A 6027-nucleotide genomic window follows, 5' to 3' on the forward strand; every position below is an offset into this window, starting at 1 on the left:
AATATATCCTACGATAGATGAGATAAAATGTTATATACTTCACTGATACTAAAAGACACCGGCTTCATTGGTGTAAGATGGCATTTTCAGACATTGCACTCACAGTAGGAAGCTCGCCTCCAGGAGCATGTATAGGAAATTCAAGTGCAATGCCACCCATTTTAAAATAGTAGTTTCAATTTCTCTCAAAGCACATGTTAAAACCTCAGGTATACACTCTTAGTGGGGAAGGAGCACCAACACAGATAATTAGGCAGAATTTTCTCCTGAGGACGCCAGTCATGAAGACAGTGCATTTCTATTTGGGTGTTAGGTGGCCAGCCACACACGACCTCACGTCAGCAATCCTATTCCTGGCCTGAGGTGGCGACATTGCCAGTGTCAGCTGACGCCGCAGCAGGTGCTGGTACACTATTTAAAGGACTGCCAGCCCTGCATTCGTTACTGCCTGAACAAAGGACCTCTTCCTTCTGCTGTCTTGTTGTCCTGCTGCTGCAGCAGCTCCCCGCACTGAAGACGTAAAGCAACCGAGGAGCTCACTGGAAAGAAGACTCTGGGTGGCCCGATGGTTCAGCGATGCCTCACTGCAGGTTCTCCTCCAGGCTGCAAGAGCAAGGCAGGAGGTTCTCTTCCCAAGGGACAGCAGGAGAAAAGGACCCCCCCTCTGTCCAAGCAAGCCTGGATAGAGATTGCAGAGGTGGTCAGCAGCCGTGGAGTCATACCCATAGCCTGGATCTGCTGCCGCAAGCTCGTCAATGACCTCATTTGGTCTGCCAAGTTGAGTACTCGGTACCTCTTTTCCCGGTATGTGGTAATGCAAGAGGGTTCACTTGGTGCTGAAGGAGTGACCACCCAGTCGGTGGCAAGGGGATGAGGCAACCACATATCCTGTCAGAGGCATAGCTGCCTTTCAGTGAGAGGTGCTCATCCGTCTTTGCTGATGCCCACAATGTTGCTTGAGAGTGGCTGTATGCGGGTGGCATCTGTGTACCGCATCATGGACCACTGGGCTCCCACCAACCTAGGTGTTGTGCTCGACTCCATGGGGAAACCAGCAGTCGTCTTTTTGTGCTTGCAGGAAAAGACTGCACACAACATTAAAGAGGGCCAAGATCAGCGGAGGAGTGTCATACCTTCACATCCTCATCTGCATGGAGGAGGAGGCCTTGGAGTTGGCAGGCAACAAGGGTGGTTGTGCAATCGCTGATAGCGAGATAGGAGTGCCAAGCCACGAGGGTGAGTGAACGAGGGCGGGTGCACCTGGCACACACAATGCATAGTGTCCATGTGACCAATGCTGGACACATGGAACTCTACACCAGGCATAGTTGGGATGAGGAAATGGTAAGCACTTAATCCTTTCATGTTTCTGTACTCTCATATAGGTTAGGGTCATGCCGAAGTACTGAGAACTTGAAGGCCAGGGGCCAGCTGGCCACCTGTGAGAGGAGGAGGGATCTTCAGAGAGTGTAGAGTCACGTCATCCCCTCGCACCCTCCCACCAGCGCAAATACTCGCACATCACTGGTATGCTTTTGCAATTAGATTCAGGGTCACAATCTGGTGAGCACATCACTGACATACCTGAGCAGCTGACGGAGGTTGTGACAGTTGGAGGACTGTGGGAGACCAGGCCCATGTTGAGCCCCAGACTGATGATGTGCCTCTGGATTCATCAGCAAAATGGCACCTGTTGCAGCTACAGTGAGAAGGGGGAGGTGATGGCGTAGTACTATTGACACTGGACTAGTAACCCAGAGATCCAGGGTATTGCTCTGGGGACATGGGTTTGAATCCCACCACAGCAGAAGATGGAATTTGAATTCAATTAATAAATCTGGAATTAAAAGCTAGTCTAATGATGGCCATGAAACCATTGTCGATTGTTGTAAAAACCCATCTGGTTCACTAATGTCCTTTAGGGAAGGAAATTGGCTGTCCTTACCAGACCCACAGCAATGTGGTTGATTCTTAAATGCCCTCTGAAATGGCCTAGCAAGCCAATCAGTTGTATCAAACTACTATGAAGCCTAAGCAAAGGAATGAAACCGGACAGACCACACAGCATCAACCTAGGCACTGGAAACGACAATCGCAAACCCAGCCCTGTTGACCCTGCAAAGTCCTCCTTACTAACATCTAGGGGCTTGTGCCAAAGTTGGGAGAGCTGTCCCACAGAGTAGTCAAGGAACAGCCTGACATAGTCATACTCACGGAATCATACCTTACAATGTCCCAGACACCGCCAATACCATCCCCAGATATGTCCTGTCCCACCGGCAGGACAGATCCAGCAGAGGCAGTGGCACAGTGGTATACAGTCAGGAAGGAGTGGCCCTGGGAGCCCTCAACATCTACTCCAAACGTTGTGGCATCAGGCCAAACATGGGCAAGGAAACCTTCTGCTGATTGCCACCTAGCACCCTCCCTCAGCTGATGAATCAGTAATCCTCCATGTTGAACACCACTTGAAGTCCCCCACCTGGCAAGGGCACAGAATGTACTCTGCGTGGGGGACTTCAATGTCCATCACCAAGAGTGGCTTGGTAGCACCACTGCTCTAAAGGACGTAGCTGCTAGACTGGGTATGCGGCAGGTGGTGACAGAACCAACAAGAGGGAAAAACATACTTGACCTCATCCTCACCAATCTGCCTGCTGCAGATGCATCTGTCCATGACCGTATTGGAAGGAGTGACCACCACACAATCTTTATGGAGACGAAGTCCCGCCTTCACATTGAGGATACCGTCCATCGTGTTGTGTGGCACTATCACCGTGCTAAATGGGATAGATTTCGAACAGATCTAGAAATGCAAAACTGGGCATCCATGAGGTGCTGTGGGCCATCAGCAGCAGCAGAATTGTACTCAAACACAATCTGTAACATCATGGTATGGCATTCCCGCTGCTCTACCATTACCATCAAGCCGGGGGATCAACCCTGGTTCAATGAAGAGTGCAGGAGCAGTGCCAGGCTTATCTCAAAATGAGGTGTCAACCTGGTGAAGCTACAACCCAGGACTACTTGCGTGCCAAACTGCATAAGCAGCATGCGATAGACACAGCTAAGCAATCCCGTAAGCAACGGATCAGATCTAAACTCTGCAGTCCTGCCACATCCAGCCATGAATGGTGGTTGACAATTAAACAACTAACTAAAGGAGGTGGCTCTACAAATCCTCAATGATGGGGGACCCCAGCACATGAGTGCAAAAGATAAGGCTGAAGCATTTGCAAAAATCATCAGCCAGAAGTGCTGAGTTGCTGATCTATCTCGGCCACCTCCTCCTGAAGTCCCCAGCATCACAGATGCCAGACTTCAGACAATTCGATTCACTCCACGTGAGATCAAGCAATGACTGAAGGCACTGAATACTACAAAAGCTATGGGCCCTGACAATAGTCCGGCAACAGTACTGAAGACCTGTGCTCCAGAACTTGCTGCATCCCTAGCCACGCTGTTCCAGTACAGCTACAACACTGGCATCTACCCGGCATTGTGGAAAATTGCCTAGGTATGTCCTATACACAAAAAGCAGGACAAGTCCAACTCGGCCAATTACCGCCCCATCAGTCTACTCTCAATCATCGGTAAAGTGATGGAAAGTATCATTGACAGTGCTATCAAGCGGCACTTGCTTAGCAATAACCTGCTCAGTTTGGGTTCCGGCAAGACCACTCAGCTCCTGACCTCATTACAGCCTTGGTTCAAACATGGACAAAAGAGCTGAACTCAAGAGGTGAGGTGAGAGTTACTGCCCTTGACATCAAGTCAGCATTTGACCGAGTATGGCATCAAGGAGCCCTAGCAAAACTGAAGTCAATGGGAATCAGGGGGAAAACTCTCCGCTGGTTGGAGTCATACCTAGCACAAAGGAAGATGATTGTGATTGTCGGAGGTCTATCTTCTCAGCTCCAGGACAACACTGCAGGAGTTCTAGGCCTAACCATCTTCAGCTGCTTCATCAATGACCTTCCTTCAATCATAAGGTCAGAAGTGGGGATGTTCGCTGATGATTGCACAACGTTCAGCACCATTCTCAACTCCTCAGATACTGAAGCAGTCCGTGTAGAAATGCAGCAAGACCTGGACGATATCCAAGCTTGGGCTGCTAAGCGGCAAGTTACATTCGCGCCACACAAGTGCCAGGCAATGACCATCTCCAACAAGAGAGAATCTAACCATCTCCCCTTGACATTCAATGGCATTACGATCACTGAATCCCCCACAATCAACATCCAGGGGGTTACCATTGACCAGAAACTGAACTGGAGTAGCCATATAAATACCGTGGCTACAAGAGCAGACCAGAGGCTAGGAATCCTGCGGCGGGTAACTCACCTCCTGACTCCCCAAAGCCTGTCCACAATCTACAAGGCACAAGCCATCAGTGTGATGGAATACTTTCCACTTGCCTGGATGGGTGCAGCTCCAACAACACTCAAGAAGCTCGATGCCATCCAGGACAAAGCAGCCTGCTTGATTGGCACTCCATCCACCCCATTCACTCCCTCTACCACCGACGCACAGTGGCAGCAATGTGTACCATCTATAAGATGCTCTGCAGCAAAACACCAAGGCTCCTTAGACAGCACCTTCCAAACCCGCGACCTCTACCAACTAGAAGGACAAGGGCAGCAAATGCATGAGGACATCACCACCTGCAGGTTCCCATCCAAGTCACACACCACCCTGACTTGGAACTATATCTCTGTTCCTTCACTGTCACTGGGTCAAAATCCTGGAACTCCCTTCCTAACAGCACTGTGGGTGTGCCTATCCCACATGGGCTGCAGCGGTTCAAGAAGGCAGCTCACCACCACCTTCTCAAGGGCGATTAGGGATGGGCAATAACTGCTGGCCTAGCCAGCGATGCCCACATCCCATGAATGAATAAAAAAAATGCACATCTAATTGGTGGATCTTCCAGGATATATGCACACCTGTGCGCGGATGATGGAGAAGTCCATCCAGGCCATGAGTGCTGCCATGTCTCTGATGGGTGCGTGCTTGGCTTCCAATAGCAAGCGATTTGCAACCCTCATGGAGAGACAGCTCCAGAAGACCACTCTGTGGATGCCGGAGATGCATGCAAACCTCCATGCCATTGCCTTGCGAATGCTGCATTGAGCTCATTGACAAAGCGAGAGGATGACAAGGTGCCTGGATTCTCCACCAGGTCCTCATCCGTCTCCGGTGAGCAGGGAAGTACAATGTGCCTGGCAAAGGAGGAGGAGCAGCTGCCTTCTGCTTCTGGGGCCTCCTCTTGGCGTTCCCTTGTGTGGAGAGCAGCTCCTTAACCCCTCTGCTAGTGGCATCATTGCCTCAAAAAGCCATGACAACAGAGGAGGGTCATGCAGCTATGCAGGAGCCCCTCAGCATACCGGACCCTTCCTGGCCTCAGGCAGCCAGAGGACAGTCGCCAAGGTCCTCCCAAGCCACAGGGTGGCCCGATCAACAGCCTGCCACAACCTCAGCTGCAAGCACAGGGAGATCATCACGTAGGAGCACCCAGAAGACAGTTAAGAAGAGCACCTAGCTGCACTTGGGGTTCACGGGTGATTACAATATCTAGGTGTTAAGTTTCCTTTCTGTTGTGCACCACAATAAATCTTTCACTCACTCTTCCTGCTTCTCATTCTAACTCTCGATGCCTTGTGCGATCTAATCTACATCCTTGCTCCCTCAAGGGACTGGAAGCAGTGGAGTAAGGCACAGTCGTTCAGCTCCTCAGCCTTGCCACTGTGCACTGGGGCAATAGGCGATGGAGTGCAAAATGAAGGAGGCAACAGCAGGGCTGATTCAAGTTAAGGCTTTATTAGAATCTTTCTGAAAGGGCAGAAGGGTCACAGGAAATGGCTATGCATTGGGCATCCCATACCTCCTTTGCACGTATCTCATTGTGTCTTGCCTGTGGTCCAAGGAGTCCCTTATCTTGCATTGCCTGGTTAGCAGGCTCCTCCACATCCTCATCGTCGGAGGAAACATCGCAAACAACAAAGTCTTTATCGCTGAACGCCTCTC

The sequence above is a fragment of the Heterodontus francisci genome, chromosome 3, assembly GCF_036365525.1.
Source record: "Heterodontus francisci isolate sHetFra1 chromosome 3, sHetFra1.hap1, whole genome shotgun sequence".
Lineage (NCBI taxonomy): Eukaryota > Metazoa > Chordata > Chondrichthyes > Heterodontiformes > Heterodontidae > Heterodontus > Heterodontus francisci.